An 11,691-nucleotide genomic window follows, 5' to 3' on the forward strand; every position below is an offset into this window, starting at 1 on the left:
TTTCACTGCAAATTAATTACGGTCAAAGGGATCGTAGATGTTTAACTTTCATTTTCATTTTGCAGGACGGGCCTTAGAGTTGTAATTTTTTTTATTTGTCCACCGGGTGGCGCCCTTGCTCCACATTTGACCCCGGGCTGGAAAACAGCGGGCTGCTTAGATAGACCTGCGGGAAATGAAGCCTCATTTCCGGCGTGCAGCAGCGGCTTCGCCCGCTGATCGGGCGGGACCATTTTTTGGTCCCTAGGACCGTGAGAGGGTGCTTTTTTTTTTTTTTTTTTTTTTTTTTTTTAGTCAACAGGAAATGACGTATTTGTTGTCACGTGGTATCGGGCGTGTGTGCTGGAAAAACGGGTCCCCGGTGATCGTGCCCCGGTAATCGTCGCGACTTACCCCGGCAAGATGCACTTATTTCGGCCTAGAGGAGCAGCATTTGCCGCCTGGAGACCATTTTCTGGTCCTGAAAAAAAAAAAAAAAAGGCGATCGAAATGAATGTTGGTGCCAATCTTTAGTCCATCTAAAGGCCTAATTATAATAACAATTGAATATTACCTCAAATGTTTTTTTTGGAAAATATTCAAGTTTTATGTTTTTTGGGGCAAAAAAGGCAGTGCGCTCATGTGACGAAACCGGGATATAAAGGGTTAAAATCCGCGAAATGTAATTAAAACTTGACATGAATATTTCAAGGAGAAGTAGGTCTAAAAGATTGGCTAATTTAAAGTGGAATAAAATATTAATATATAAATTTTTTATAGCACTTTTTTGGGCGTGGTCGATTTGTGGCTCTAAGCCCAATAGTGTATGCATTTTTCTAGGACCCTGAGAAACACTTAAAGAGGAATTTCTACAACACATTTTTCCACTGAGGACCAATCTCGTCGCACCTGATTGGCTCAGCAGTTCTTGGTTGATCGAGTCCTGAACCAGCTCCACTTTTAACCTGTACACACCTAAATGCATATCTGTAATAATGTGATATGTCTTACCGCTGAAACCACCACTAATACAGGAGCACGCGTAGGAGTCCTGTCACACCCCCAAACTCAAGGTGGTGAAAGAGAATTATTTAAAAAAGCCACGTGTGTGGGATTACTTTAGTTTTTGAGCAGGTGAAACTCAGGCCTTGGTTTCCAGCCTCAAGTTGGAGTGCAGTTGACATATGCAGTGTAATGATTGGGGTGTCCGATCTTTAATATGTTAAAAAAAGTAGCTTTATAATCTATCCTGGACTCAGAACTGTGCAAAGATGGGACTGGAGTCATCCACACTGGTGTTCAGGTCTCATCTTCTCATATCTGAGTCTTCGTCAGCATCTCAGTAAAACTGTCCACTCGACGCACAAACCAAAGCACCTGTCCAGTTACCGGAGCCTAGGTGTCTCTTCATTGTTCCTGTTTAAACAGGTTCCACATATAACATTTGGTGCCACTAAAGACCAGGATGAAGGACGTCACTCTTCTACACATCCAGCTGACCAATGTCAGCCAGGGCACAGTGTTTATGCTGCAGCATCCTGCATGGGCATGGTAGGGCAGGGAGGCCAAAGCCTTAGTGGCAAATATAAATCGTTGCACATTCAGTGCCAGGTTTTGTACAAATGGACAAACTCTTCTTGGCCCTTGGAGGTTGGGTCTATGGGGTCCGAAACAGCAAAGGTTCTGTCCGGTTCAAAGCTACTCTGCGTCTTTGTTGGAGCTGCTGCTCCTCCTGAGCATCCACAAGCAAAATCCTCAATTATTAGGTCCGCCTACTAAAGCTCGGATATTCCTGTGATGAGGTTGTTGTGAAGTAACTCAAGAGACGTGTTCCTGACATTTAAACTACATTTTTATTAATGAAGAAGCAGAAAAAGCTTCCCATAACCTGCTGCAGTAGCCTCGATGTGAATCAGCGTCTTACACATCGAGGCAGTGACTCTGCCTCGATGTGTAGATATGATATGAAGACTGTGAGAAATTATGTTGAACGTATTCTGGAAACAAGTTCAGAGTTTTAACCTTGATGCTGTAACATTTTAAAACTTGTTTTATTAGTTTGAATCTTTTAACTTTATGCATCAAGCAAACATTTAATTATCTGCAACATTCTCTGACTGGAAGAAATTAGTTTAACATTTAAACCTATTTTCTGCACATTCCAGCACATAAAATAAAATATTTTTTGTGTTTACACTCAGTCTTTCAAATAGATGCAAGTAAAACACAGCAGAAAATAAATAAAGTCAAAGACTCAGCGGTCCTGTTGCTCTATTTTCACCTGTAAAGCAGGAGTGGGGCAGGAGAGCAGGCAGTAGTCTGCTCTGTGTTTCGCTCTGGTCCTTGAAGGTTTTTCCAGCTTGTGGCAGCACTACACCAGCTTCTTACTACATTCTCACTTCTGTTTCGTCTCTTTTGACTTTGACTCTACATTTTTAGTTGATCCTGAGTGCTCACTTACTTTCTTATTGCGGTTTTCAGCTACACGCAACTTGTGAGAAAGACGCTGGTTGCCATTTTCACTTTGTTTGTATGAGTCACCATGAAGGTATCAGTCTGCTGCTTCGCTACGAGCTGCTCTCCCCCCTGAACGGTGCAGACTTCCTTTGTTCTTCCTTAGTCTGGGGAAGCTCTTGTTGCGCCTGATCATTGCTGACTTCCGTACTTTCACTTTCACTTTATTGCTAAAGCACAGCTGACCAACATGCTGTACAAAACAATAGAAAAGAATTAAACAATAAACCGGCTATAAGTTAATACATAGGAGCTAAAGAAACAAACAGTGCAGGTACATACAAAAGGTAAACGTTTAAGACGGATGACAAGTCACTGGGTTAAAAGCCAAGCTCAGACATTAGAAGAGGCAAGACCATTACGAGACTTAAAACAAATAAAGGAATTATAAATGGATTCAAACTTGAACGGGAAGCCAGTGAAGGGACACTGACACCGGGGTTAGGAGCTCTCATTTGCTTTTACTGGCTACACATTGTGCAGCAGTGTTTTGTAGCAGCTGTAGACGTGAGAGGGAGGCCGGGCTCATTCCACTCAAAGCACAAATACAATAATCCAGGCGAGAGGTGATAAATGCGTGGATCAGTCTCAAGACTGTGGAGATGAGAACGTTATGGTCCACCGTGTTAAAAGCAGCTGTTAGATCTAAAAACACTGTTCCCTGAATCCACGGCTAAAAATAAGTCCTTAAAAAGCCTTAAAAGAGCAGATTCAGTGCTGTGGTGTGTTTTAAACCCAGACTGGGACATGTCCAAAATGTTAGACTTATCAGGATGCCCTTCAGCTGGGTGTAAACAGTTTGTTCCAAGTTGGAGATCGGCCTGTAGTTAGACAAAGTGGAAGGGTCAAAGGTCAGGTGTGTTGAACAAGGGTTGCATCACAGCATGTTTGAAACCTGGCCTCAGGTTTCACGTACCTGCGGTGCTCTCTGGTCTGCGCTGACTGCTCAGCTCCTCCTCGTAGTTGGTGACACTTTCTTCAAAAGTGCGTGAGAGGCACGCTCATCAGCATCAGCACCCGCATCTATAAGCACTCAGAGGAACACATACGCACACATCCACCTGAGCAGCTGCTACAGCACCGCTCGCCCGCGGTGACGAGGGAGACACTCCTCCTCTGATGAGGAATTCAATTCAATTTTATTTACACAGCGCCAAATCACAACAACAGTCTCCTCAAGGTGCTTTATATTGTACAGTACATCCTACAATTATACATACAGAGAAAAACCCAACAATCATATGACCCCCTATGAGCAGCACTTTGGCGACAGTGGGAAGGAAAAACTCCCTTTTAACAGGAAGAAACCTCCAGCAGAACCAGGCTCAGGGAGGGGCGGGGCCATCTGCTGTGATTGGTTGGGGTGAGAGAAGGAAGACAGGATAAAGACATGCTGTGGAAGAGAGACAGAGGTTAATAACAGATATGATTCAGTGCAGAGACAATTTCAACCCTTAGAATGAAATTCTTCACTGCTGGTTGTTTTTATGTCGCCTGTATTGAACAACATGGTCGGAACACACAGTTAATTTTAGTTAGTTTTGTGAACACTTGTTAGGTTTTGTATTGTTGATTGTCATTTATGCTTAGAAATATCTACTTATATAGAGTTTTATAATTAGTTTTAGATTGGTAGAGGTTTGATCCTTGATAGTCTGCAAACTTTGTGTGTATTCCAGAGCACTCTGGGAGCATGGGAGAGGTCGTACCTTGTCTCATTGTTTTATGGTAGGATAAATGTATCAAAGGTTGTGTCCAAATTCATGGGCTGCATCCTCCTGAGGACCCGGCCTTCGCGGTCTACGTGGGCCGGGTCCTCAGAAGGTCAGGTAGGCCGGAAGTAAACGGCCGTGAAATTGGACGGTCTAGCCTTCAGATTAGCGTCACCGCTGTCTCAGTGGAGTTTAATAAACTCAGCCGTCTGCTCCTTGCTATCTAAAATATAACAGGACACTGGCGTAAATTCTCGACTGTCTCATACTTCTGTTTAGTCAGTTTTCTGTTTGACGTTTAGTCAGCTGTGTAAAAACCAAGGAAGAACCCACCCGGGGGATTAATAACGTTTTATTTAATCTAATAATCTAATAACTTTAATCTCAGCCAAACCGATTTACTCACGAACAAACAAAACACTGAAAAAAGCCAAACAATAACATTTTTAGGTTGTCTAAGTGACTTATATATTACGTTTAACCCGCATCAGTAACCCTCGAGCTCCCGGCTAGCTATCGAGCTGGTGGGTAACAGACGTCTCCGAAAACGTCGAAGCACTTTTGCAAATATGTGATGTCTTGATAAACCGAGCAGATATTTGATGTTTACACAGCTACTTTCTCGCCTGAAAATATGTTAAAATTTTATGTTGTGACCCACAAAGATTAGTAAGAGTAATTTTAGTAGCGGCCGCCATTGTTGAAAACTGGAATTGGCAGGGCCGCGCTATGAATTCTGGGATATGGTGGGCCACGAAGGACACACCCGACCCATCCTTCAAATTCGGGGAAAAGGAGGACGCATTTGTCGGCTACATTCGGAGGAGTCTACGAATTTGGACAGCCTTCGTCGCGTCACTGTGACGTAATCGGTCTACAAATGTGACCTCGGGAGGAAGCAGCCCATGAATTTGGACACGACATATATCCGTTTTAGTCCAAGTGCCTTTTGTTTAGATGAACTGCTGGACTTCCAGACCAGCAGGTTTAGGGAAGTCATTTATGGGGACACACACACACACACACACACACACACACACACACACACACACACACACACACACACACAGGCATGGTACTCTTTGTTTGTATGTAGACATCATATGTTAATGCACCTATGCATATTCATGTAACCTCAATAAAAGAGCAGTGTTACGGGGGAGCGGACGAGAGCAACTGGGGTCAAGCGAAGGAACGGCGTTTGTCCGGTTCTCTCCCGTGCACGAGAAACATGAAGAACTTTGCCTACTTCGTGTCTTGCTTGCTGTGTAATTATATTGTCTTCAACGTTCCAGCGAATAGGTTCAAGCTACAAACCTATCAACACTCATAACAGTTTTACTTAGTTTTCCTTTTTTCGCAAAGTCTCGTTTTTATTTCCGTTAACGAAAATGTTTTTTCACTTCTAGTTTTCGTTATTTCGTTAGTTTTCGTTAACGATAATAACCTTGGTCGGAACACACTGGGGTAAAATAAGACGCATACATTTTCAACTTTTTCATATATTTCTGAGGGGTTTTTTTTTAAATAAATTTGGCCTTTTCTCTTCACTGACCTTCAGTTCCTTCTTATAGATTTATTAGAAAATTGTGGAAAAAAAAACTGTTTTTGTGAAATTTTACTCTCCTCATCCAGGCTCAAACTTTTTTCTTTGTTTTTTTCAGTGGCCTCACCTTAAAAAGCCTGTTGTGTCTGACTCACAAAGCTGAGGCTCATTAAAAGCTGTAAGTTTTCTCTCGTTTGGAGAGTTTCCATTTAGACACTCCCCCTCTCTCTCTCTGTCTGTCTCAGTCAGTTTGTGTCTCTCGTCCAGGATGAATGTGTTGCTCTCCGTCTCTCTCTGGCTTGCTCTGATCATGTCGTCCTGTTGTGGTGAGTGACCTATGACCTTTGACACATCTGTGTTATAAATATTCAGGCTAAACCTACTTTTGCACTCAAAGGTCTGATATTGATCGAGAGATCCATGAAAGTTTTGTGTGTTTCATTCTTTCAGTTACAGGTTGAAGAGTCACTGAGTTTTTTGTTTGTCTGATAGACTAAAAATTACTAAACAAAACTGTAATCGATGACATGTCTTTATAAACTGCTTCTTTATAAACTGGCCTTTGAACTGAAAGCAGAAGCGACCACGAGACTCACGGTTGTTGACGTCTTTCTCTAGAAACCCGGTCATTTCAAAGGACTCAGCTACTTTACTTGTCATGTTGTGTTTGTGGGTTTTAGACTAGTTTAGGACATCGTCCTGGAAATACTCGAGTAGCATAAAATATAATCCTGTTCACATGTTTGTGATTTTATTGTTTCATCAGAAAGCTGGGAGACAAAACAACGTCATTGTAGCAGGCTCGTTAGGAAAAGGATCCAATGCTTCTGTAATATCCACAAACTGAAGTTTTTCCATGTTTTACAAAAATCTGTTAGAATAAAATCTGAGGTTCACTGTAACTTGTGCTTAAAATATATTGGAATATAAAATTATAGATACAAACAAGCACAATGCAGGCGTCAGTTTAAAACTAGGAACAAACTAAAGACAGCATAATGTGTCTGCCTGAAAACAAAAATGTTGCTGCAGATATGACTGCAGTCACGCCTCAGACACTTTGCATTGCATTGTGGGTGTGTGATGTGGACGTGGGTTTACCTTTAGATGTGAAGAAGACAGGAAATGAGGCTAAACTGTAGCTCTGTGGGTATAACATGCAGACACTGTGAAATAATCTGGCCTAGTTATACAGTGCATCTGGAAAGAACAGCACATCACAGACCGGCCTGTGAATGTTGCTCAGAACATGTGCACAGATGCTCACCATCCAACGTGATGGAGCCTGGCAGAACGTCTGCCCAAACTGCTCTGTGTCGGAGTTTAAGGTGAAAATGAATTTGATCTATTATGGAATAAGACTGTAACAATACACATGAATATGTAATGCAGCAGGTAAAGACGGTGTTGAACTCGTCTTCTATTTGCTCAGTAAATATATTTCTAAAGGCGCTACTGGTTGGTAACAACCCATCCAATCCACTCAAGCGAGATCGTGGATTTCATCTGGTGTTACTCACTGTCAAGCATTTTCTGGCTTCTCTGCAGCTTAACTCCCCCATGAGGGAGAGCACTGAGAGGAAATGTTTTGAATTTCACTTCTTTATTTGTTGGCACGAGCTCAAAAGCTACAAACATTATTCCCAGAAACTTGTGCATCCTTGTATTCACGCAGCAGGCTGTGTTGGGTGTTTTGGTCGTGAGCTGGCACAGAAACGTTTTAGGAAGTGGGGAGATGAACCTGGAGCATGAAGCAACTGCTGGGCTTCCAGTAAAGTTAGCAACAAATAAGCCAAGGTCTTGACCAGATGGGTTAAAATTGTGCAAGAATAAGATTTTGAATAGTAAAAGTCCTCTATTGAAGATAAATATAACATATACACATCCATGGTGTGCCCTGTGTCTCACAACAGACCTCAGAATTATTTCCCTGCTTAAGAAAAAACACTTTACAGCATCTAACCAAGTGAAGAAGACTCAGTGGGATGTCACTGTCAAACCCTCATGGTACTCCTGAGCAAGAAGGCCAGAGTAGACTTCACCAGAAAACATCTAAAGCTGCACAAAGAACAAAATAACAGAATAAATGAAACCGAGGTTGACGTCTATCAGAAGGAGAAACAGCTCTGAAGCACATGGGCTCTCTAATATGATGGAGACAATATTACTGCAGGGCTGCCAGTGGCTCGGGGTCACTGGTGTTTATTACTTCAACCAGGGAGGTTCTGGTTTTGGTAGCATTTGCATGCATTTGTCATTCTTCTAGTGTGTTGTCTGTGAAACGCCAAGACTGACATGATGAATTCATTAAATACATAATTAAATAATTAATTAAATGTGTCATGCATATTTATTTAATTATTTCCAATTTTAATTAATTATTTATTTATTTCCAATTTTAATTAATTATTTATTTATTTCACATTTTATTTCTTTATTTCACATTTTAATTAATTATTTATTTATTTCACATTTTAATTAATTATTTCTTTATTTCACATTTTATTTATTTATTTCACATTTTAATTAATTATTTATTTATTTCACATTTTAATTAATTATTTCTTTATTTCACATTTTATTTCTTTATTTCACATTTTATTTCTTTATTTCACATTTTAATTATTTATTTATTTATTTCACATTTTAATTAATTATTTCTTTATTTCACATTTTATTTCTTTATTTCACATTTTAATTAATTATTTATTTATTTCACATTTTATTTATTTATTTCACATTTTAATTAATTATTTCTTTATTTCACATTTTAATTAATTATTTCTTTATTTCACATTTTATTTCTTTATTTCACATTTTAATTAATTATTTCTTTATTTCACATTTTATTTCTTTATTTCCAATTTTAATTAATTATTTATTTATTTCCAATTTTAATTAATTATTTCTTTATTTCACATTTTATTTATTTATTTCACATTTTAATTAATTATTTATTTATTTCACATTTTAATTAATTATTTATTTATTTCACATTTTATTTCTTTATTTGACATTTTAATTAATTATTTATTTATTTCACATTTTAATTAATTATTTATTTATTTCACATTTTATTTCTTTATTTGACATTTTAATTAATTATTTCTTTATTTCACATTTTATTTCTTTATTTCACATTTTAATTAATTATTTAATGGTGTATTTCATTGATTCATTATGTCAGTCTTGGCGTTCCATAGCTGTTATGTTGATGATCCATTCAAACTCTGCTCACAAAGTCTTCAAGGTCAACTTTATGATTTTATGTATGGAAAATTGACAAAATGCCCAATAGTGTGGGTGCATCATCAACATGTAGGAAGTACCATATAAAGATTTAGTCACCTTTGACCTCTGACCTCTTCTTCAAGGCCAAAACAATAATAATAATACTGAGGGAAATATACATTTCCTCAGGGGTTCAATATTACATCATGTATATTCTCATATTTATAATTATATATTACATAGAGCTATTTAAACTTGCTTCTTTTTCTGTTTGTATTGACAACATACAGACATGTTGGAAATTTATAGATACACATTCTGTATATCGTGTCCCTTTGGACCTCTGACCTCTTCTTCAAGGTCAAAATGAGGTCAAAGTTTTTTAAAATGTCTTTAAAAGTACGATTAAAATTCTGCTACCTTTGCTTGCGTGGCCAAGATTTAGGACATGATACTGAATACAAACAAAGATAACAATTTGTGAAATACAGTACTCCCCTCAAAGCAGATACGGCCCAGAGCCGGCGCGTGCAGATGAACTGTGACGTGTGCGGAGCGAGGGATCGGACAGACCTTCATGGTGCAAACGCGTAACGATCCAAAGACACTGAAGAGTTTCTCAAAGCAAAGGAGTTGATTTTCTTCAACATGGGAGCGCGCTGTGGTCAGCTGCAGTAAAAGCACAGCATTTGGTAAAAACCATGAAAACGCTCGTGATTCCTAAACAGCTCAAACATCTCCATGAAAGCTGAATGGATTGTTTTAAAGTATTTTAAAGTTTAGCACAGCCGCTGTTAGCAAGAGGAAAACGGCCTCCTTTAAATCCCAGCTGCTCACATGTTGTTGATGTTTGCGCTTCATTTTCCTCCACAGGACACGAGACGGAAGAGCTGACCACCGATCACACAGTCACACAGCCGACAGACTATGACTACAACGACCACACCTTTGATTACTCCAGCTTCCCCGGTAACAGCAGAGACCCACGCAAACACACAAACTCTGTTTAGTAACTGAGACTTGATGGCACTACCATCAGCATCTGTGCTTTTCTGTGTCTTTGTGTTTTCAGAGGTACAGCTTATGATCCCAAACAAGGTGAGCGCTTTAAAAAAAAGGTTTTATGTCCATGTATGTTCAGACGCATTGTTAAAGGACAAATTCACAATATTTAACTCACATTTATATATATGCTGTATTCTGTTTATTAGTGTTTTCTGACATTTTGTGTTTATCCTGGTCGAGGGTTCAAATAATAAATTCTAGTGAGCCAAAAATTTGGGCTTCAGATATTTTTTTCTACTCTTTTCTCGATGACATCATAGAATAAGTCTAATGTGGCTGTGTTCTGTTTTCAGTGAGACACAAAAAGCAATAAAATCTTTATTATCCATAAATCATCCTTAAAGTAAATGTTAGTCAACATTATTAAACTTTAAGAGAAGTTGCTCCTTTTAACGTTTTAAATATTAATTAAAATACATGTTGATAGTGAGTACTGATTACTTATTGTTGATTATGTTAATTCCACAGCTTTAAAGGTTCGGAGCTGATACGTTTAAATTTTAGTCTGGATAAAAATAATAAAGTTCATAAATGTGGATCCGTGTCAAACATCACATATCAAAGTAGCTGTTTTTGCTTCTGTGAACCATGTGGCTTCTCTCAGGGCTCAGGGATTGGCCAGCTGAACCTGGTACTCCTGCTGGGATTGGTGATTCTTCACGCCTGGAATTGATTGGTGGGCGGAGCCAAGGACGAGCTATCATTTGATGATTTCTGAACTCACTTCCTGTTATGCATCTGCAACTTTCAGCTTCTTCTTTCACATCTCTGCACCTCGATTAACCGCAGCGGGGTTTCCTCCCAGAGGCCAGAGGAAGTCAAGCTTCCCCATTTTTTAAATTTAAGTTTCATTTTAATAAAAGCAGTTTTTTTTAAAGCAATAGATCCTGTATCACTCTCAACACTGGCATCGTTAGTGTAGTCCAATCATCTTTATGCTCGCCTCCTTTGAGCCAATCAGCCTCCGCTCTGCACGGTTTAAATTTCAGTGCTCTTCCTTCATTCTCCCTCTCCGACTCTCCTTTCTAAAAACCCGCCTCCCTCCTCCCCACCCCGCTGAGTCACTCGAGCTCCGTCCAAGCCTCAGGGTTCACCTTCACCACCACCAGCGTCTGACTCTGATGGGCCACCAGCAGCCATCGGAGTCCAGTCACCAAATAGATTCATTAAAATAAATTTCTTTCTCAATAAATGATGTTCAATTCTTCTGAAATGTTCTCTCTTTATTGAAATAAAATACAAAACACGAGGTTGGTGTCACACGTTTGTGATGGCGTAAATAAATGTTTTAAGTCTGAAAGGGAGCAGGTGGAATTTATCACTTATTAAAGTTTATTAAGACGCACATGAAGAAGTACAAACAGGCTGTCTACAGCCTCATTAGCTGTAAGTATGTGCACATAATATAATAATGATAATAATAGTCATATCCAGATGAGCAGAGTGGGAATCCTCTCTGTACATAATGTTTTTCCCCTCTGCTCATCCTGTGTTTTCTTCAAACAGTAGCAGCGTTTCCACTTATATCCTGTTGGCCAACAACGCCGGACGCCGTCATCGGCACCGTGGGCCTGATCAACCTGGTCCTTGATTATCTGCATCCTTGATTTCATGCACTTCCTGACTCAGCCCTCCACATTTATC

The 11,691-nt window shown here is 39.4% G+C and overlaps 1 long non-coding RNA gene across 1 annotated transcript; it reads left to right on the forward strand.

Annotated features, from left to right (window-relative positions):
• Positions 1 to 6,011: 6,011 nt before the first annotated feature.
• Positions 6,012 to 11,142, forward strand: LOC146623570 (uncharacterized). The gene is made up of 4 exons (XR_014906580.1): positions 6,012 to 6,077; positions 9,856 to 9,951; positions 10,055 to 10,080; positions 10,652 to 11,142. It is a non-coding gene; the product is annotated as an uncharacterized LOC146623570 (long non-coding RNA).
• The last annotated feature ends 549 nt before the right edge of the window (positions 11,143 to 11,691 follow it).

The sequence above is a fragment of the Diplotaxodon limnothrissa genome, linkage group LG11 (genome assembly GCF_057381915.1).
Source record: "Diplotaxodon limnothrissa isolate DT_005_m linkage group LG11, D_limnothrissa_male_GT1.1, whole genome shotgun sequence".
In the NCBI taxonomy this organism is placed as follows: domain Eukaryota; kingdom Metazoa; phylum Chordata; class Actinopteri; order Cichliformes; family Cichlidae; genus Diplotaxodon; species Diplotaxodon limnothrissa.